This window comes from Salvia miltiorrhiza, chromosome 3 (genome assembly GCF_028751815.1).
Source record: "Salvia miltiorrhiza cultivar Shanhuang (shh) chromosome 3, IMPLAD_Smil_shh, whole genome shotgun sequence".
Classification (NCBI taxonomy): domain Eukaryota; kingdom Viridiplantae; phylum Streptophyta; class Magnoliopsida; order Lamiales; family Lamiaceae; genus Salvia; species Salvia miltiorrhiza.
This window is the reverse complement of record NC_080389.1, coordinates 49,456,725-49,480,770: the sequence shown is the minus strand read 5'-3', so window position 1 is coordinate 49,480,770 and position 24,046 is coordinate 49,456,725. Positions and strand designations below refer to the sequence as shown.

Here is a 24,046-nt window from a genome sequence, read left to right as displayed (position 1 = left end):
AAACACATGGCTATATTCCTTGATGTTGGAAGAGGAAACTTCGGCGGCAGCAAAACTGATTGAAGCAGAGGTTTTCACACAGAAATTTCCGACGACTTTCTTACTTGGGTCACATATGGATCAATTACTTCTTGCACTTGTGCTTTGACTATTATTTATACACAGATAAGTCTATCTGTATAGTGTATATATGTGGAGTCCCATAGTCTCTACTTTATATTCACTTGAGTATTAAAAAACTCCAAAAAATGGCTAGTAACTTGCATTGTCATATATGTCTGATAAGTTGCAGGCTTTATATTGATGAGGGGAAGCTTCGATTTCAAGAGAGGAACATATATGACAATGCAAGCGACCTGCCATTTATGTTGAACTTACCAACTGCTTCACCAAAGCTCCACCTCACACCAGATTTCATCATGGTATGCTATCAACACTCTACTTCAATTTTATGGAGTAATATTCTTTGCTTTCTCTTAATTTCATATCAAAATATCTACTATATGTGTTGCTAAGCACCCCTGGCTGTTCACCTATATTTCCTAGTTGTAAGTCGCCAACAATTCGTCCAAATCATATATTATAGCTTTTCCTTCTCTTATATATATATATATATATTCCCTCCGTCCACGAAAGAACTTCCTATCTTTCCTTTTTGGAACGTCCACAAAAAAACATCCTGCCTATTTTTGGACTATACCCCACCACTTATAATTACTTACTTTTCACTTTTTCACAACTCTCAATATTAATTATAACACATTTTCACCACTCTCAATACACTCAACAATTTTTTCTCCACTCTCAATACGTCAACAACCTTTTTCTTAAAACTCGTGTCACTCCCTCCTAGGAAGTTCTTTCATGGACGGAGGGAGTATATATATAGGGTCGCATTCAATGGAGACCACTAAATATTCAAATAACAAAGACCAAATCTCAGCCGTTGATCTTATCTAATCTAACGGTCAGCATTTATTCACGTCATATTCAACGAATTTTTTTTGTTGAACATATACAGGATCGAATCCCACAACCCCCCCAAAAATTAACATTTATTCACGCCATGTTCAACGGATTTGATGAATGTTCAACAGAATTACTGATATGTTCAAAGGGTTTGATGAACGTTCATCAAATCCATTGAACATGACGTGAATAAATGCTGATTTTTTGGGGGTTGTGGGATTCGACCTTGTATATGTTCAACAAAAAAATCTGTTGAACATGGCGTGAATAAATGTTGACCGTTAGATTAGATAAGATCAACGACTGAGATTTGGTCTCCGTTCTTTGAATATTTAGTGGTCTCCATTGAACTCTTCCCTATATATAAGAACTCTTTTAAGTGTATAAAATAGGAATAAATCATGTCCATTAGATCTTGGTTGATCTTGTGACTTGAATCATAATTCGTAACAAAAGAACTTCAGATTCGTGCATAAAATATAATTCGCAACAAAAGCACTTTCAATTCGTAATAAGAAAAAACGTATGAATTGCAAAGAAAACAGTTATAAATTTCGAATCTCCATATAATTTTATTTGGGCCATTAATTCACTATGATCTAATGGACATGATTTCTTCCTGTTTGGAAAATCAATAATGATCATACTAAGAAATAGATAGATTTTATGTTTTAATTAGTTCTCCGCATCATGGTTTTTCTGATTATAAGTACGTTTAAACCTAGTAGTATTTAGGTTCTCAAAAAAAAAAAATCCAGTAGTATATATGTAGGAATTCATGGATTCAACATAATAAATTGTATCATGAAAATTTGTATTGTTAATAACAATACAAATTTTCATGATACAGTTTATTATGTTGAATCCATGAATTCCTACTTATTTGCTACTTCTCACCATGCTACCTTCAATTTGCATATTATTTGTATGAAATCATATGATTATTGAGAAAGATTCATGCATTTAAAATAGTTAAATCATGCTTTCTGCAAAATGAATTGCGTCATCAAGTTGTATATATATACTCCCTCTGTGACTCCGTCTCATCTAAGTTGATCAATTTCTTTTCGGCACAGAAAGAAGTAAGTGCTTAATATTTTAAGTGTGTCAAGTAATTTAATAAACTAAATTAATAGAGTGACTAAAGTGAAAAAAGTGACAAAGATCTCTAATTTATTCGATATAAGGATATTGATCAACTTAGTTAGGAAGATCCAAAAAGAAATATTGATTAAATTAGTTGTGACTGAGGAAGTATAATTTTTGCCATTTCATTGTTAGAAGCACATCAAAGTTGTATAAATTGAAGTTTAGAAATTTATAAGCTATTTATTTTTAGGGTAAATATCATGAAAACCCCTGAACTATACCCACTTTATCAAAAATACCCTGAAACTTTCGAAATGTTCTCTAAACCCTCAAACTATCAGGTTTTTATCAAATATATCCCGCATTTATTTTTCGGTTACCAAAAACGTGATGTGGCTCGCCGGATGCCACAATGTAATTTATATTCTATTTTTTTAAATGCAATTGCAAAAACGACGTCGTTTCGTACCATATCATTTAAAAAAATCCACTCTGAAATTTAAAATTCACTCCTATCGTGTTTGAAATTCACGCTAATAACCTAAAATTAGGGATAAACACCGTAGAATATGGTACGAAACGAAGTCGTTTTTTCCATATCATTTTTAAAAAATAGAATATAAATTACATTGTGGCATCCGGCGAGCCACATCACATTTTTGGTGACCGGAAAATAAATGTGAGATATATTTGATAAAAACCTGATAGTTTGAGAGGGTTTAGAGAACATTTTAAAAGTTTCAGGGTATTTTTGATAAAACGGGTATACTTCAGGGGTTTTTATGATATTTACCCTTATTTTTATAATTTATAAGTTGTGTAAAAGTTTATTTTAACAAATATTTTTAAAAAAATTAATTTCTAAATAATTTATAAGCTATTCTAAAGCTCTTGTAAACTCTATCAAACAGTCTCTAACCTTCGTCCAAGAAACACAGTTTGTCTACATCACTCCAACAAGTTCATACCTGTACTAATAATAATATGGGGAAAAGACATATTTAGCCAAACTTACATAGTTAGAGACTTATATAGCCACAAGGTTTAAAGTAAGACTTTAGTAACCAAAAGCCAATTAAATGACCAAACAGCCCTTCGTCTACAATCATGCTTAATTAATACATGCAAACAGTAATACCAGGCCCAACATGCTTCCGTAACACTTCAAAATAATTCTTAAACATAAATCAACAGTTATACCTTTCGTCGACTGGTCACCTTCAGGAGCTTTTGTCGCGTTTTACGGACTTTCTGCCTCCTCGGCCTTCGTCCAACCACACCCTCGCAAGAGGTGGTTGCAACCTTCTTCCTTCACTGTGCTCCGGCTTTCGCCGAATGGTCACCTTCAGGAATCAGATTCCCTCCTTCACTGTGTCTCGACGTCAAATACTTTTGTTGATAAATATAAAGAAAATATTTTTACTAAACCGAAAGTTGGGCAAAAACAAAGCGTTTAATGAGGAATTATAAAATACTTAATTTATTTCATAATAATCTCCCTAAGGGAGGAGACTAACTTGTTTTAGCTACTCATGGGTAGCTAATACTTGTATACATAAAATAAAAGAAACTAAAACTTAAACTGAAAAACTTTGAAAACTAAAATTTAAAATACAATGATAATTTTTTTCTAGAGAGAGAATGTGGTGTGTGAAAATGTGTTGTGATTTTCTGATGCCTTCTTCTCTCCAGAGCTTGAGTTTATATAGAGGTTTGATCCCCTCTATAATTGCTTGGTAGTTGGCCTTAGATTCTTCCTTCGTGGCCAGCTATCTTGAATGTGATGTCCACCATCTTTTGTCGGCCATAATTGCCGACACTAGTTAGTGTCTTCACATGGAGTTGAACCTTCCTTTATCCTTTTGCGATAATGGTTGGTGAGGTCCAGCTTCTTTATTTTCCACCCAACTTTGTCTCCTGCTTTTGGTGGGTGGAGTTCCTGTAGAATTACCCACTTTTGCTAGTGGGTAGTTGATCCGCCTTATCTTCCACCCACTTTTGTCGTTTCTTTTGTAGTGGGTGGCCTTCCTGTCCTGAGTCACATGACTCCCTTTTCTTTGTCGGGCCCCTTACTTTTTTGGTGCCCGTGGTGCTCGTCCACGTGAAGTCTTGTGCTCCTCGTATTCATCGGACCGGAACTTCTTCTTGTTAGGCTTTGGAAAGAAGCCTTTGCCGAACTCCGGTTCTTTCTGCGTGGGGCATTCCGCGCAGATATGATCTACCCAATGGCCTAGATGAGCCATGTTGCAGAACTTGTGACGAGTTTCTTTGCTTCCCGCCACCTTGTTTCGCCAGAGAGTCTGCCTTTTCTCTTCAAAGGCCTTCTCAGCGAAGCTTGTAGTTTTTCCTGTCATAGAATTTAACAGGAAAGATCCAAGTCCTGCGTTATGAGAGAACTTGAACTGATACTTTACTTTGTCCATCTCTGTGAGACAGACCCATAGTCCCCATGCACGTCTCGTGGAGATTTGATCCTCCGTGAAAGTTGTGACAATGGAAACTTCATGATTGGGTGCCTTAATTCGGTTTAAGGCCTCCGTGTCAGGTCTCCGAAGCTTAATAAAATGGAAAGCTTCATGATTCCCTTTTCCTGCTGGTTCTGGGGCTGCGCTGAGGAAGTATAGCTCCAGGACATCTCCCCGATTGAGGGACTGGTTGTTCGCCCAAGCATCATAGACTGTCTCTTGGATCCACCTGGGTAGACCCTTGATTTCGCTAAATGTTGGCGAAGTAGTATAAACTGAGGCTAATGCCCCGAATTCATACCACTCTTTGACCTCCTGAGGATTGGCTCCGGTGGTCATCCATATGCGAGGATATTTTTCCGCAACATCAACCCGGCAATAGCTCGGATTGAGCCCTTTTCTGGTATTGATCTTTTCCCATCTGGACTGGTACAGCTGCCAAACAGGAGAAATATCAATAATGTTAGTATCAATCTTAGATTTGCCTGTCAGTGGCCTAAGACTGATCTCTCCCTCTTTTACCCCAGAGGTGGAGGGTTGACATGTTGGATCGGGCTGTGAAGCCTTTGCAACATCTTTTTCTTGAGGATCCGGTTTTAACACCTTAGCCTCAGAACTTGTACTAGGGGTATTGGAATCCCCTGCTACAGGTAATCCGGCCTGTACGGTAATGCCTGCTTCGATCATGGGAGCCATGATCCCGCGCAGGAGCGGCTTGTGGGTTGCATCATTAAGATTTAACATCTTTATGATACATTCTCGTATGCGGTTGGTTACTTTGGATTCATCATCCGTTTGTATCCTTCCCGCTTGTTTGGCATGGAGTAAACACTCTTGTCATTCTTGTTGTAGCATCTCCAGGTTGTCCAGGAGCTGCCTCTGGTTCTCCATGATAGAGTCAACCTCAGTTGGCTCCATCCCTTGTTAAGAAATCTGCAAGAACATTTTGGTCAGATTTCAAGATGACAATATTATAATTATAATATTGGCATTCTGCTTGCCATCTAAGCAATCTAGCCTTTTCAGGTTTAGATTCTATCTTTTTTGTTAACAAAGCTTTAACATTAGTGTTGTCCACTTTCAAAACGAATTTCTTAGCAAGTAAGAATAGCGGCCATTTTTTGAACGCCTTTCTGACTGCATAAAATTCTTTCTCGTTTATGTGCCATCGCACAGCCTCGTTGTCGGAGAAAAGTCCGCTGCAGTATCTACAAGGTTCTTCTCCATAAGGGGTGATTTTAGTGAGCACGGCTGCCCACCAGGAATCACTCGCGTCAGTGTAGAGGACCAAGTCATCCTCGTCTTGTGGTATTGAAAGCTTTGGGAGATTTTTGCAAATCTCTTTCAACTTCTTCATACCCTCCCGATGCTCCTCCTTCCATATGAATGGAACATCTTTCTTCAGTAGTGGACTGAAGACCTTTCTATGTTCTGCAAGGTTTTTGATAAACATCCCTGCAAAATTGACAACTCCGAGAAAGCTTTGGAGCTGCTTCTTCTCCTTGAGATCCTCCGGAAAACCCTGGACTTTTTCCACAATATGATCTTGTAGAATTATCCCAGATTCATCGATCTCGATCCCCAGAAACTCCATCTTCTGGGTGGCTATAACTGCCTTCTTTTCAGACAGCACTAGTCCTTCTTGTTGGCAAACATCCGCAAAGATCTCCAGATGCCTGACATGTTCATGAATGTTCTTTGATGCAATAAGAATGTCATCAATATAAACAAACATAAACGAAGAATAATCTTTGAAGAGATTATCCATCTTCCTTTGGAATATCTGAGGCGCGTTGGCTAACCCCATTGGCATGACATTCCAGACATAATGTCCTTGTGGAGTTGAGAAGGCTGTAAACTTCTTACTCCCTTCCTCCATGCGAATCTGGTAGAAACCTGACTTGCAATCGAACTTTGAGAATACCCTTGCACTTCTGATGCAGTTGATAAGGTGTTCTCTGCTTGGGATGAAATATCCATCGAACTTAAGAATATCATTAATCCCTTTGTAATTAATGACCAATCTTGGTTTTCCTCGCTTGATCTCCCCATGATTTCTCACCAGAAATCCAGGACTGCTGTAAGGCGATTTCCCTGGTTCGATCAGCTTCAAATCAAGGTGTTCCTTGATTATATTCCTCATATCCTATTGATCTTGAGTGTTCATCAGGATAGGTCTGAACCTTACGAACTCATGCTCCTTTCCAGTTTTAACTTTCAAGGTAGCTTTGAGCTGGTTCTTGTCCCACCATGCCAAAGGATTCTCATGGTAACACTTCTGAATCCTCCTTTTGACATCGGCTATGGACACCTGTTCTTCTTCCTTGATATCTTTGTGTGATATCAGGGAAACTTTGAGGATTTGAGTTTCTTCCTCGGAGAGATCTGGGAATCCCTCGATTCTGCATTTAAGCAGAATATCTCTGAATCTCCGTTGATCCTTCATTTGTGGTCTCCGGAGTCTGCCATCATCACCACGCTTGCTGCGAAATTTGATTGGCATCGAGCGATTAAAAGCTCCGTTGAGCCTTTGCACAATGATCTTGTGGTCACAATTGGTTGTGAACACTAGCCTTCTGGCCTCATTGTCCTGTGTGTACCGCTTGAAGGTTTGCAGAAAATTATTTTCAAATAATATATCTGCTCCGGTATCATGGAAATATATCGGTGGGGTCTTGACCTTGTACCAAGGTGTCTGTCCTGCACCGCCAATCAATATTTCCGTCTGTTTTACTCCCTTGGATAGGAGCAAAATCTTTTTGGAGAAATCCCTTCCCGCAATTCGAGGCAGTTCTTCTTCAACTTCTGCTGGAAAGACTCCTCGTTTTGCTGTACAGATTCCTGCTCCTGAATCCACATAAGCAGCAAAATATTCTGCTTTGAATTTCTCGTATAACATCCCAACAGAGATGTATATTGAGAATGAGCTTGTCATTGGATCATCAATCTTTGGCGTCCGATTGTGATCTCCATTCCTCCTGATTTCCATGACCATGGCTGATATTTGTCATGGAAATCTCGTCCTAAAAATAGGACGTCCGCTTCTTGTCCGGCTTGGCCTTCGGCCTGGATTTCAAAGCCTCCCATCTCCAGAGTTCCGATGTATCGGTTGCCTCCTGGATTTGCCAAATAATACAACGAACTAGAAGGAAACTTATTTTCCCTGTTAGTTGTATCAAATCTTGTGGAAACCTGTCTCCATCCTTCAGGACATTTGAGCTTAACCCTTATGTCCGGGACTAGTGTTTCCTGAATCGCCTTTCTCTCATAAGATAGAGAGAAACTTCTTGTTATAGGCCCTGAAGTTAGCTTATTTCCCTGGAATGATAACCTTGGTGCTCCCAATCTGAGACTCTGATTGTGGCTTAGCACCTGCTTGTCTCCAACGTCAATGTCTATTTCCCTGATCTGGGGAATCTCCACTCGGTTTGGATTGACTGCCTTGGCTACCTCCTTGAATATTTCTGGAATTTCGATGAATTCCTTTCCCAGAAATAGCTCCGTGTGATGGGAATTTGATAAGGCATACGAGACTTGATAAGTCAATGAGTATGGCCTATTTCCTCCCGTCATAAGCTCCTTCTTCTTGTAGTCCTGATAGAGGGTCAGGGCTCGGCTGAAGGATGAATCCTGTAGATTATAAGCGATTTGTGGATACATCTCGGTTATAATCTTTTTAGCATAGAGATTGCCTGAAAAAGCTCCAAGAACTGATTCTTTGGCATCCCTAATTCTTTTGTCGCAGAGTGCGACATCAATTGGTTGATCTGTCCCGGGTGAGAGGGCAGATTTGATTACCAACTGAATTGCTCCAATATGAATCCATTTCATCGTACTCGCGACTTCTGGCTTCATTCTTTGGAGATCCCTCCGAATATCCTCAGCTGGAACAAGTTGGATCTCCACCTGATTGCTTGTAATCTCGATTGGAAGCGCCATTTCTCGGTTGGTTACGCCGAAATAGACATGATGCTTCCTTTTGAATGGAATCAAGCTTTGGAAAACTTGATTCATTCTTCCACTAGAAAACCCTTGGTATGTTTGTACCTCCTCGGTTTCCTTCTTGAGTTTTTTCACGAGCTTCTTCACCACTTCTTCTTGTGGAATCAGAAAATGGCTAGTGAATCCATTCTGATCCTCTTTCTGAGTGTGGAAAACCTCGTTCTCTTCTTTAGTCTGACTCGTCTCCGGTTGATCCATCGGTCAATTCCGAATCTTCAGAGCTAAAGACTTCTTCCTGTTCGTATATACTCTCATCAGAGGATATATCTTCGAACTGATACACGAGTATCAATTCCTGGTGGTAGATAGCGTCTTCGATATTCGGTGTGGATTCGAATCTTCTTATCTCATTGTCTGGGCAATTGGTGGAAATATGCCCCTTTGCACCGCACGTCCAGCAGTTACAATCCTTGAAACTTTCATTTGTTTTGGCTTGGGTGCGCCTGAAAGTTTTCCTTGCCGGGATTTGCTTTCGGGATGAAAACCGGCTTCTTGATGGTCCGCTCCGTTGGCCTGATTTGTAGGAGCGTGCCTTCTGTCTGGTCCACATAGTTCTTGGCTTCCAAGAACTCCTTCTGGACTTTCTTTCATAGGGTTGATACCTATGTTTCTTTCTGCTCCTCCGTTGATACAGCAACTCGGCTCCAATCTCCGTCGGAAGATCAAGATTGTTGCACATTAATGGGGAGTCTTTATTGAGCTTCCTCAATCTCTTGAGGTTTCTCTGGTCCGCTGCCTTCTGGCACCATTCGGACAGCTTCCTGTGAACGTAGGACATTCGTCTTGATGTACTATCCAGTGGATAATCCCCTGGTGACACGTACTCGTTGATGAGCATTTCTCTCCATGAACTCGGAAACTTTGTGAAAAAGAGGTCCCTGGCAGTCCGTTCATCAACTAGCCCCATATGTGAATATATGGCAAATAATCGCAGAAATTCATCAAGAGCTTTGGGCTCGAGCACCACCAATCTTAGATTGTAAAGTGCCTGTTGATATTTCTTGCGTTTTTCGTCTCCTGACGCCTCAAAGAAACCCATTCCAAGAAAATGGATTTTCACCTGGTTTGTTGCCACTTCGAGGATTTCCAAAGCCGATCCTCTTTGGAATAACTCATTCTTTGCCTCGGCTGGCGTTTTATCCCAGTATTGCTTTACCATACCGGATAAGCTTGCCTCGAAGATTTGAGAAAATCATCCTTCTCATATTCTATCGTGGCATTCACGATCCTCATTGCTGAAGCCCATTCATCGATGAGATTTTCCCAATCTTTGAAACTAGCTTCATCGAGGTTGAGAATCAATCCATAGGGGTGGATTGGTTCCAGTGTGACCTTTCCTACAGGGGTATCGTGCATCTTGGGCCATCTTCTTTTTCTGGTTCGGGTTTGGTGGATTGTGTCTTCACGAACCTCCTTTTGTCTGGATGATCCTTCGGGTTGATGCTCTTGTTTTGGCATCCCTCCTCCTTGATTCATCTTTAGATCTACCATGTTTAAGTTAGCAAATGATTCTGCTAACTCTTGTAGATCCTCCAATCCGATTCGATCAAGGCTGTTCATGATGTTTGCCTTTCATGATTCGGATTATATCCTCCGGGCTCAAGTCCTTCTTGGGCTCTGCTTTGATTGGTAGTGGATACGTCGGGTCTTTGGACCATTTATTCCGAATTTTTCCAGAACATGGTTTTCGCCGTTCGATTTCCTCCACCTTCTTCTGGATATCACGCAAGAGGGTTAGGATTTCCTCTTGTTTAAGTGATATTCGGCTTAGCTCCATCGGTAGATCATACAGCTTGTTGCCGTAGTATTCCACCGTTCTTTGTATCTCCCTCAAGTTGACGTTGTCGGAAGAGTTTGGCTCGATCTTTTGGTAGCTTGGATAAGCTACTCCTGCTTTGTCCTTTGATTCCATCAAGTATGATATTGATGGAGGTAGGCTCTGGCTTGTCTGTTTGCCGCTTTGGCCACAGCATTCTCCAATAAGGCATCAAGATGCCCCCGAAAGTCCGTAATGATCTCACGAACCGTTTTCTCGTCCTCGGTTATGTTGAGCATAAGTGCTCTCCAACACCATCGTAATTCACCCATTAGGTGAATAGCCTCTCTTTCCAAAATTTGGAAAGATATCCTGTATACAAGACATCTCGGACATTCGTCCGGATTCATTCCAATTCAATGGAGTCTCCTCCCACATAGGTTAATCCACTTAGGTTAACTATAAAATAAATTAAACATAATATAATTCCTCATTAAAAACCCGCTCTGATACCATTTTGAGAAGCGGGGGATCAGCACTATAATTAAGCCATTTTTCAAAACTTGTACACAGTTGAATCACAACGTGCACAGTTGACCTAGGGGCGCAATTGTCTTTAAAGAAGATTTTGGCTAGAAAAGTCACTCTTTAAAAGAGGTGGCTAAAAAAGTCATAAACTATGTGCTTTAGGCTACAAAATGTCAATTCTCACTAATAATATTATAGTAATACTAAATTTCATAATTTTGTTGCTACACATTTATTATCTGCATTCTAGAGATACATGATTATCAAGTCACGTCATCATCATCATTTTGTTGGATGTGAAGAAATAATCTCACTTTATTACTTTATTGTGAAATAAAAATTTATTAAAAATAAATTGAATATATTTTATAGACGACAGGAGTATTTTTCTTCGCATAAAATAAGCATCACTAGCCGGACTCTGATTGAGCTGCGAGCTAAGCTTAAAAACACAGTAAAATACAACATCAATTCCCAGTGAATTATCAGAATTTGCAAATATATACATATAATTGACTTATTTCACGTTAAAAAAAATGACTTATTTCACGTCCAAAAAAAGATTAGATTACTTCTTTTTTTAAAACACGACGCCACATTTTATCTTTGTACTTCAAATTTACAACTATTCGTTATTTTTAAACAAATATTATATGGCTCACGTTCAATCATTATAATTGAATCTCCATCATTCATATTCAATATAGTGCGACCATTTCTTCGTTAAAAAAACATGGGTTAATTATTTATAAATTACTAAACTTTCATTAAAAAATTCTTATTTTTCATATAAACTTTAAAATGTAGTGTGATAACTACTGAATTTTCATCAAATTTTAATTTTACAAACAAACTTTAAATTATAGCATGATAATTATTGAACTATTGATTTAATATAATTTTACTACCAATCGAGATTTCAGCCAAATCTATTGCTGACATGGCTAGCCGAATAATTAATATGACATAATCGGCAGGGAAATAAAATAATGTCTTTGATGGTGCATCACAACCACTATTTGTATGCAAAATCATATATATGGCTATATATATATATATGCTAAAATAAGACTCACTCTTAGCCTATAAAATAAGACCTAATATGAGCCCTTACATTAATAAAATTGGATGGCCAGATTTTTCCCTATATTTATGCAATTAAAATCACGTCAGATTACTGTAGGGCTAACAAAGTAATTTTACTTTTAAAGAATATGTTACTCCAAGATTTAAGGAATTACATTATTTAATATAAAATTAATTTCCATATCAGATCTAATTCTAAGATTTATGTTTCTCTGAAACAAAAAATAACAAAACTACCGTGATAATTTAAAACATAAATCTTCTTTGAAATTTCACACGTTGAAGATGCAGAATTTAGGTTTTGATGGCTTTTGTTCTTAATTATTATTCATCATCGTCCCTTTAAAAATTCATACCATGCATCTATTTATTCATGTAATAAGTACACACTTATTCATAATATATCAACAGTACAATCCTTAATTCATATTTTTAAGATTAATATTTTATTGTTCAAGATATTCAGTGTTCACATAAAAAATTCATACCTATTCATGTATATAAATAATAGAAGAAAAATAAAGTACACAACCAAAATTTGATCCGCCAAATACACACAACAAAACATGTATTAACTACTCTGAAATAATTCATGTATTCACCAAACAATAATTCGTACGAAAACCAAAAATAATTCGAACAATCAGAGTTGAGGATAAAATAATTCGTATGAAAACCAAAATAATTCATACGTAAACTAAAAATAATTCATACGAAAATAAAAAATAATGCACGCCTCCTCAGCCCCAGTTGCACATCGCGCAGAGCAGCAGCGCCGCCGCCAAATCCAGACGCTGAGCAACAGCGCCGCCGCCACCACTGCTCACTCCTCCTCACACCACCTCACACCAGGTATATCTGCTACGCCTCTCACATCAGGTCTCGTCGTCGTTCATCCGTGCACCACCTCTGTCCGCCGCTCCTACACATAGCGCTGCCGCCAGATCCAGACGCCGAGCAGCAGCGCCGCCACCACCACTGCTCACGCCAATCTGTCCCCGTCCACTGTCGCGTTGTCCGAATGCGATTCAAAACCACCGGGCCGATCGTCAAACCCACTACACCGGGAGTTTTGGAAACACGTTATTAAGAGAGAGAGAGACAGAGAGAGAGACTATTTAATTACATATCTATCAAATCACATCTTCATTGCCATATTTAATGGGCAGATAAATCGGTGGAAATTATTACTCCCTCCGTCCACGAAATGAGTACCCATATTTCCTTTTTCGTCCGTCCACGAAATGAGTACCCATTTCCCTTTTTGGCAAGTGTACCCCACACATCTCTTTAATTAATACACTCAAAAAGTGGGACCCTTAAACTATTTACACTACACTTCATATATTTCTTAAAACCCGTGCCGTCCACAAATGGGTACTCATTTCGTGGACGGAGGGAGTATGATATATGGAAAGACAAAATCAATACCCATATTACCCTTTAATGTTATGTCGTATGAATTTTAAGAGAGAGAGAGAGCCGAATACACGAAATCACTTGTATTAAATCACAGCCTTATAAAATTTAAAGATCTACAGTTACTAGTAGATCTTATTTTATAGATTAAGAGCAGTTCATTGAATAGCTCTACCCCATAATATTATATATATATATATATATATATGCTATTCAATGGACTTCCCTTAGTCTATAATATAAGACTAATTTATAACCATAGTTGTACATGATCTACGGCTGGATTTTAATTTAAATGTGTTACTTAATTAAATTGTGCATACGGATATGTGACTAAGGGTACAATTGCCCATATCAATTTGATTCCCTAAATATTCTATATGGTAGTTCTGATTGTGAAGCAACAATTAAAAAGGAAAATTAAGATTTCCAATCATTACTTCTCGGTATTATCAATAGAGTGAAGATTCATTAATCTGTATAAATTTATACATGAATTTTTCTACTTTATACATTAATCCGTTTGCTTTCTAAAAATTTAATAAAAATGAAAATATTCATGCGTAGTTGGGAAAACATTCACGACTATACATTTAAATATGTTAAAAATTGTGCAAACATAAATTGTAACATCCCAAATATTCAGATTTATTATATAAGTTGAATTATTAGTATTTTCTTTATAGTTTATTTATTTTTATAATTACATGAAACAGATAGATATGCACCATTTATTTATTTTATCTAGACTATTATTATTATTATTATTATTATTATTATTATTATTATTATTATTATTATTATTATTATTATTATTATTATTAGAACTAGAACTCTTTTATCATCTTTATTCTTTATCCTATGAGATATACATAGAATATAATTTTTATACTTATGAATAATTCTCTAAGCCATTGATCTATATTGATAAGTTGATCATGGGACCTAAGCCATTGATCTATGTATGTGTTTGGTCATGGGACTTAAGCCATCGACTCAAACTATGATTATGTTTGTCAAGGGGCTCCGGTCTCTTGGCGTATGTTTGCAAGTATGATAATGTGATTTGGTTACGTATGTGACGTATGTGGATATTTGTTATGTTCCTCACTGAGTATATTTTCAATATATATGCTCACCCCTTATCTTTTCAGTTTTGCAGTTCTGGAGTTGAGGCGGCCATGGAAGTCGAGAATGGCTAGAGATTTAGTAATTCTATAGAAGTTTGAGTTGAATTTAAATTGGCTTAAACTTTTATAATTCAAGAAATTTTATTTTATCTATTAGTTTTTCAAAGATTTTATATTGAAAAGTTTATGAAAATTGGGGTGTTACATAAATTGCTTCGAAAATTAATATTCATGCATAAGTAGAGAAAAATTCATGAGTATACAGTATAAAAATTCGTGCAGTAGAAATTTATTGGATCCGCAGAACGTCTGAAACATACGTTCCTTGGCAGCTGCAGAAGTTGTATGATTAGTAGAGTTCGTGTCAGCCCATCTCTTAATGTATTTGGGTATGAACACTTCATAGTTTTACATGAATTATTTCGTATACACTCATTCACTTAAAAACAACCAATAAAAATAACAAAACATAACAGGAAATTGATATAAATAATTGTGCAATAAATGTTACTAATTCAAAACGAATACAATCAAGATTTATACGAAGTTAAAAAATACTAACAAATATCAAAAACTGATTAGCGGTGAAGCATGAGTTCAAACTATACAACATTAACAAACAAAAACAATAAAAAAATTCGAATGATGAAAATATAAAATTGGTATTAACAACCCTATATTTGGGTATGAACACTTCACCATTTTGCATGCATTATTTCGTATACACTCGTGCACTTATAATCAATCAATAAAAATAATAAAAAATAGCATAAAATTGAACTAAAGAATTGTGCAAAATATGTTACTAATTCAGAAAGAAAAGAAAAAAAAAAAAAAAAAAAAATGAATGAAATCTTGATTACCGGTAAAGCATAAAGATATGGGAAACGTGATCCCATGATTCGTGGGATCCATATTAATTAAAGGAAGGCAATTACATTATTAGCCTCCTAACAATTCGGCTAACCCATTTAAAAAAAAGATCTGGCCGTTAATTCAATTAAGATCAAAAGTTGAGATTGAGTCTTATTTTATAGTATAATATTCAGTCTTATTTTAGCGCAACCCTAATATTATGTTACATACCTTATGTGAGCACCAATCACGTTTAGCTCTTGTTAGCATTGTTTTTTTTATATATATACATTAATTTTTATTCTAAACTTTATAAATTGTTATTGAGATAGTTAATTTTGAAAATTACATAAAAAACAAAATTTAATTTGTTCATATTCCCTTTAACTTGAAATATTTAATAAAAATAACATATGGGACTTTGTTTTCACAAAAGTCGAAGTTAAAATCAATTTGGACATGGAACGATGTCATATGTGTGCGCATATATATACATATACCATAAATTTGAGATGGTGACCTATCATGCATGCGCAAAAGTATTTGAATGTAACTAAATAGAACGTGCGTCGTCAATTAATTCATATTCGTACTACAATCAAATTTCCTGAAATATCCATCTCTCAACAAAACATTGTACATTGACTAGGTAGTTTTCAACTGCAGCTATTCATTATTTTTTCTATCTCTTCATCCATTCCTGTTACTGTACGTTTTGTGTATTCTCCTTCATTTATATTTTCTTTTCTCCGAGAGGAATGTTGCTATTTACTGAATCTTTGATACTACTATTAACATCCAAAAAACAAAATTGCATACTCTAGCTAGAATCTTTGATCTACATTTATTCTTTTTCATGTGATGATAAAAATATTTCACAATGCATGCAGTGGTTATATGCAATGACCTACAATAGTTATATGCATTTAAAAGCCAGGAAATTATAAAAATATATTATATGTATTTTTTTTGTTTATACAACTAAAAATAAAATATTAATTGCTACATAGAATCTTTTTTTTTTTTGACAAGAATTGCTACATAGAATCAAGATTAATGAGTTGTGAAACTCAGTGTCTCTCTCTCTCTCTCTCTCTCTCTCTCTCATCCTTATCAGCATCCGCATGATCACTCAAAGCCCTTCACCTGAATAAGAGGAAATTAAGCAGTACTATCATCAAAACACGCATATATTAGCTGAAATCATGATCGTATAATTAAAATGGGTCCAAATTGATAAATTAAAAAAAGCAAGAATCTAGCGTGACTATATGGGAGAGAGAGAGACAGACAGAGGTGTAAAAATAGTATGCTATAAGAAGTAAAAAGAATATAGTTAGAGGTACAGACACAAGATAACAAGAATATCTGTGTATGTATATATGTCTCCGGAGAGGAAGGAGTGATGCTGTCAGAGCATGACCTAGTTCGGGCTCATTTTTCATTTCTTTTATAGAAACAGTTTCATCTTCTTTCTACAAGAAAACGAAGAAGAAACAAACTATCCCGACGTAGATCATGCTGGCAGCTTCACTTATTCCTTTCCTAGATAATTCATCAAATCAAGAAGCAGCTGCGAGCATATAAGAGAGAAAGAGAGAGAGAATTTGTGTTTAATTGTTGAGAGAGGTAGGAATAGGAATAGATATTTATAGGAGGAGAAATGATGAAGAAGACAAACTCACATTTCTTAACAGTAAATTTAAGGCATAGTCATGTGGGCAGCTAAGAAAGATATAATTAAAGGAAATATTTACAGCTAACAACCTATATGCTTCACTGCATAGCTCTCTCTATAGGTTTGGTTCATAACTTTCCCACACACACACACACACACTATTATATAGATAGATAGATAGATACAACAGGTGCAGGGGGGTGGGGGATGCTTTGCTAATCATCAGAATAATAAAAAAAGAAGGCAAAGGTAGGGTTTTGGTCAACTGTAATATGACACTTCTTGTTTGTGAAAGAGCAGAGCACAGGATAAACAAATCAATTCATTTATTGACATATATCAAACATATAGTATGTCTTTTTTCATCGAGTGATAAATCTCACATGTGATTTTTTTTCTTGTTTCACGGTTAAAGCCAAGATGTTGTTGACTTGAGATGTAAAAGTATTAATCTAACTATTTCATACTATTAAAAAATATTCTTCGCATAACAATACCCTAGACTATATAGTAACTAATCACTAACGACAGAAATTAACGACGGGACAAGACCTATCGAGAAAAAGGCACGTCTAATGACGGATTAACGACGACAACTCAAGCCGGCCGTTAATCCTTCTGGAAGTTGTCGTTGATTATTAAATTTTTAAAACATTATATTTTTTAATTCTCGTCATTAGCCCGTCGAGAATGTGCAAATATCAATGAACATATTGCAGAGGCTTTAAAAACATATTGGAATACTCCTGAAGTTAAGCTCAGATCCGAGCAGGCCAACCAGAAACGTAGTTATGAGCCTGGTGGTCCCAATACAGAACTCGCCATACATCACAGAGGATTGTGCAGTGCCATCGACCACGCCGAGCATCTGGTGAGTTAAATAAATTTATTCCGACTTTCAATATACTTCATTATAATAAATTGAATTAATCTTATGTTGTTAACATCTTAAGCTTTCATTATATGCCCGGAAGAAGAACATTCTCATGGATTGTAACATATGATACATTTTTACGCATGCACTTGAAGGAAGGGAAATACAGTGGCCCACGTTTTGAGGTTCATACGGTAATTATAGAGTATAATTATTCTACAATTTGTCATTAGCTCACGAATATAGTATGTTTTCAATTATAGATGGAGATTGTTACTTCTCCAAATATGCAGTCGGAGGATATTGCTAGTCGCCTTACACGGTTAGAAGAACAGGTTAGTCAGGGGATGTAAATGCTCTCCGAGAAGCGAGGGCCTGGCTGCCCAAAAGGTTCGAAAAAGAAGCCGGTGCAGGAAGCTCCGAAAGGTAGCATTAAAAGTCGACTCAGGAATGCAAGTGAACTAGGCTACAAGCCGAGGGAATTTGTAGTTGATCTTAGCAATAGCCCTTGTATGCGTGTAATGGATAATATTGCTCATGGTAGTTGGTCGAAAATGGATGATTATCCAGATTTTAGGTACTGATTTGATGCCTTTGTTTCTCTTTTTTCGTTTTTCGATCCTCTTTTGAGTTTCGGGCCCTTAGTCTGCTCTTTGTGCTTTCAAGGGATGCTACTTTTTCTTTTTATTTTTTTATATTAAACCTCAATTTCATCAATTATAGATGGAGATACAACGCCGCATCTAGGAGATTCAGACCACTCAGGTCAGAGATACGACTCCAGAAGAGGTACATCACATCTTTAAGAAGGTGGTGACGAGCGACTCAAAGGGGGTGTAGTCGGGATGGACATGATGTCACAGATGATATCTAGTGGATCCAGTACTCAGTCCACTAGCAGCATGTCTCAGACTGTTCCTGCTGTTTCTCTTGAAGAGGTCGAGGCACATAAGGCTACATTAGATGCGCAGGTTGCTATAGGCGACAACCTCAAAACCCGATTGCTGGAGCAAAATGGCACCATCAATTATTTGAAGCGTATAATGATGGAGTGGATGGCACAAACATGGAGGGGTCTTAATCGTTGATGCAACTTGTATTTTGAATTTATGTTTGTCATTAGAGTTTGAATTCAAATTCTTAGTTTAATTTAAGCCTGTGATATGAATTTGGATGCTTATTTGTAGTTTGAATTTGAATATTTAATTATTATTAGTATGTTTGAATTGATGTTTAAATTGGTAATTTTATTGATACAACAGGTTTATACAGTTAAAAAAATTAATAAATAAATGAATAAATTTTCGACAGATTAATTAAGGAAAAGAAAATACATAAAAAAAAGATAATTTCTCAACGAATAGTTTCCCGTTGTAAACCTCTTCACCAAAATTTGGTGACTTGGGTAACCTACGATTTAACGATGGGATATACCTGCCGATGATCCGTTATTTTTTCTACAATTAATATAGCAATACCTATTTTCCGTCGTCAATCTGTCGATAAATAATTTAACGACATAATTATTGAAGTTTACGAAGGGAATTTTCGTTGTTAATAGCGTAGTGAGTAGTGCAAGATTATTATTAAATTGCGGTTTTATATAAAAAGAAAGAAAAAAGAAAAAGAAAAAGAAACCCGTGAAAGCACAAAGACGCAGACTAGGGGTCCGAGACTCTCAAAAGAGCTCGTAAAAAAGAGAGAAAGAGAACGAAACACAAAACGCTAAAAAAGCTTCAACACGCTAAACGCACAAACATCTAATAATAAGGAAAATCCATGTTTGTGTGAAGATCGTGCAACTCCATTTCATCAGACCAACGACTGTTAGCGATATTATCCATAACCCTCATACTAGGACTTTTGCTATGATCAACAACAAAGGCCCTCGGCTTATAACCCATTTCCTCCGCATTCCTGAGGCGACTTTTTATATTATCTTCCTGAGTTTGAGTTACACGCGGACGCTCCATCCCCTTCGGGGGACGGCCCCGTCGCTTAGGCATCGCAACGAGCAGTTGCATGCCTTGACTAACTTGTTCTTCTAACCTACTAAGACGACAAGCAAAATCTTCCGACGCAGTGGGCGAATCCTTGTCGTCCTGTGAAACCAAATCAGCTGCCACATTAGTCTGGGCAACCTCCTCTCCCTTACCAGCCTCAGTTATCTGATCGACCACTCCACCAGCCACCTCAGTCACCGAATCAACAGCCACATGAACCTCCAACGGATGCTCCGCTGCCTTATTAATAATTTCAGCATCATCAGCCTTCAATTCCTCATCCACAGAACTATCAGTGTCCGCATCTGCACCGCTAGATTGTTGGACATTAGCGACCTGAAGATCTTTCGGATCTCCCTGACTAGCTGCAACCTCTCTATGACCCAACAAATCACAATGATAGGCTGCCTCCCTTCCATCCATGATTGAACTGTCCTCCGCTAGAGGGCCAAAAGAGTTGATGTCCAACTCACGCCCAATAGCAGCATCCTTGTCCACAGTAACAGCAACCTTGCCCGCCACCTTGCTGCTAGGAACAACCTGGTGCCACTCGTGAGTCGACCTTGGCAGCAAAGCAGACGGCTTAGTCTGCAGACATGGTTGAATAATTGGTGGCGGCTTCGTGACGTAGCGAAAGCTTAGAATTGCTGGCGAATTGAGAGGCCACTCAATTTCTGAATTTTCATTCCCAAATTAGCTGCTGAAAGTGACGACAAAAACCGAATATATACACAAAATCTAAACCCTAAAGCCCATGCAAGGGCCCAAAGTCAGCAAAGACCCAAGCCCAACAAAATATGTCCAACACAAACTTGACAAAACAAAATAGAAATGCCTAAGACTTAGGCTGAAATAAACGATCAAATTTATCCATAAAAGCAACAGCTTCAGCCGTGACTTCATCATCACTAGCGACATCATTCTCCCCCACCAAAAAGCGAGTCGACCTCGACGAGGAACCACCATCAGAATCAGCCGAGTTATCACCGTGAAAAGGCACGAGGTGTTTGACATTAAACACATCGGAAGTGCGGAGATGAGGGGGAAGCTTCAAACGATAAGCATTTGGGTTCAACTTCTCAACAATTTCCACGGGGCCAATTTTACGAGCCGCCAACTTGTTATATTCATGTGCGGGATAACGATCTTTGGTGAGCACTGCCCAAACAAAATCACCCACCTCAAAGTCAACATGGCGGCGACGACGATCAGCAGCACTCTTGTATTTAGCATTAGCAGCAACTAACTGGGCACGGGTAGCTTCATGTGTACGACGCAGATTCTGAATAAGATCCACCGCACGACCTTCGGCGCGGACAGGAGAAGGGAGAGAGAGTAAATCCGTTGGACCTCGAGGAAGAACAGCATAGACAACTTGAAAAGGAGATAAGCCTGTACTGCGATTGACAGCAGAGTTATGAGCGAATTCAGCCTGAGGAAGCTGAGAATCCCACGAACGCACATGTTCACCAACAAGGCAACGCAATAGATTGCCTAAGGAGCGGTTGACAACCTCCGTCTGTCCATCAGTTTGGGGATGATAAGCGCTACTGAAATCCAAACGAGTGTGAGCCATGCGCCAAAGACTACGCCAAAAGAAACTCAGGAAACGAGTGTCGCGATCAGAAACAATAGACGATGGGAATCCATGTAAGCGATAAATCTCGCGAAAAAATAATTGAGCGACATGAAGAGCATCAGAGGATTTGCGACATGGAATAAAATGTGCCATTTTGGAAAAACGGTCCACCACCACAAATATGGAGTCGTGGCCACGTTGAGTTCGTGGGAGGCCTAACACGAAGTCCATGCTAATGGCTAGCCAAGGCGCAGACGGAACAGGTAAAGGCCTATAAAGGCCGGCGTTAGAAGCTGTCCCTTTAGAGACTTGACAAACTCGACAACGCTCGACAAAACGAGTGACATCACGGCGAAGAGAAGGCCAAAAATAAGAGCGTTGCACAAGCTCAATAGAGCGATCACGGCCAACATGACCTGCATTGTGTAAATCTGCCACTAGTTTGAAGCGAAGGCTGCCATCGGGAATACACAACCGAGTCCCTTTGAACAAGAATCCATCAACAACAATGAAATCTGTTGCCTCTCCAGCATGGACACGAAGAAGTATCGGTCCAAAGAAGCTATCTGTGGGATATAATTCGGGCAACAGTTCAACACCAGGAACCATAACACGCAAATCTGTGAGGACGAGAGAACGGCGACTGAGTGCATCCGCTACTCGATTAGACGCTCCGGATCGATGCTTGAGCACAAAGGTAAATTGTTGTAGAAATGCAACCCATGATGCATGGCGAGCAGATAAATTATCTTGAGTGGCGAGATGACGCAACGCCTCGTGATCAGAAAAGAGGACAAATTCACGTTGAAACAAATAATGCCTCCAATGTCGGACAGCCCGAACCACAGCATAAAATTCCACATCGTATGTGCTGTAGCGAGAGCGGGCTCCAGATAACTTTTCACTAAAGAAAGCCACAGGACGTGCGGCTTGGCTAAGGACAGCCCCAATTCCTGCTTTGGAAGCATCACAAGATAGCTCAAATGGCTGATCAAAATCTGGCAGAAGAAGAACCGGGGCTTCGGTCAAGCGGTGCTTGATAACGTTAAAGGCAGCTTCCGCCCCCGGCGTCCAAACAAAAGGTTTTTGGCCTATGCAATCAGTAATTGGAGCCATAATAGAGCTAAAGTGAGCAATGAAACGTCGATAAAAAGAGGCTAAGCCATGAAAACTTCGAGCCTCTGTGATAGTTGAAGGGGACGGCCAATCGCGAATGGCAGCGACCTTAGACTCATCGACCCGAATTCCTTGAGAAGAAATCACATAACCAAGAAATAGCACAACGTCGACGCAGAAGATACACTTTTGAGGTGAAGCATAAAACTTCTCAGAGCGCAAAATAAGCAACACTGCTCGGAGGTGATCGTAGTGAGCCTCCCACGAGCGGCTATAGATAAGAATGTCGTCGAAATAAACGACGACACACACACCAATAAGGGAACGGAGTGCCTGGTTCATTATCCGCATAAAGGTGCTCGGCGCGTTAGATAAACCGAACGGCATGACGAGCCACTCAAAAAGGCCTTCCCGAGTTTTAAACGCTGTTTTCCATTCGTCACCAGGCCGGATACGTATCTGGTGGTAGCCACTACGGAGATCCAACTTGCTAAAAATGGCTGCACCACTAAGTTGGTCAAGCAAATCATCTAGGCGTGGAATCGGAAAACGATAACGAACCGTAATTTTGTTTATCGCGCGACTATCGACACACATGCGCCATGTAGAATCTTTTTTTGGAATGAGCAATGCCGGGACAGCGCAAGGGCTTAAACTTTCGCGAACACTACCTCGCTGAAGAAGTTCCTCTACTTGGCTGCGGAGCTCGGCATGTTCCGTAGGGCTCATGCGATAATGAGGCCGATTCGGTAGAGAAGCTCCTGGGATCAAGTCAATGTGATGTTGGATGTCACGGAGTGGGGGCAAACCAGAAGGCAACTCGTCCGGAAAGACATCAGAAAATTCCTGCAAGAGACGAGCAAGCTCAGGAGAGGACGATGTGGCTTGATTAGGACGTTCAATCCCCACGAGAAAGAGAGCATAAGGTGCTGCAGAGAGCTCGCGCCATAAGTCCGCGCGAGAAATGAGGAACACTGAAGAGCCTGGTGATGGAGAACTCGGCAACGAAGAATGAAGCACTATCTTGACACCATCAAATATAAAAGTATACGTGTTAAGACGGCCATCATGGGACACCGATCGATCAAATTGCCATGGTCGGCCTAACAACAAGTGACACGCATCCATGGGAACAATGTCACACCATACGGAGTCTTTGTAACGAGAACCCACAGAGAAATGAATTAAAGCACGACGGTCCACGGTAACAGAATTGCCACGTTGAATCCAAGCAAGAGTATAAGGAGAAGGATGTGGTTCAGTAGGCAAATTAAGCTTAGCCACAGCAGTTGCTGCCACCACATTTTCACAAGAGCCAGAGTCAATAATAAAACGACAAACTTTACCATTGATTGTGCAAGTAGAAGCAAATATGTGTGAGCGTTGTGGGTCCAGATCGTCGGCTCGAGGAGCGAGATAAGAACGACGAAGCATGAGTAGGGGGCCACTATCACCAGTGACGTGTTCTTCGACCAATGGTACCACAGGCTCCACATC

The 24,046-nt window shown here is 38.7% G+C and overlaps 1 protein-coding gene across 1 annotated transcript in view; it reads left to right on the top strand.

The window, feature by feature from the left end:
* The window catches only part of LOC131016333 (uncharacterized), a 609,307-nt gene that overhangs the window by 41,122 nt on the left and 544,139 nt on the right, over window positions 1-24,046 (top strand). The window lies entirely within an intron of this gene.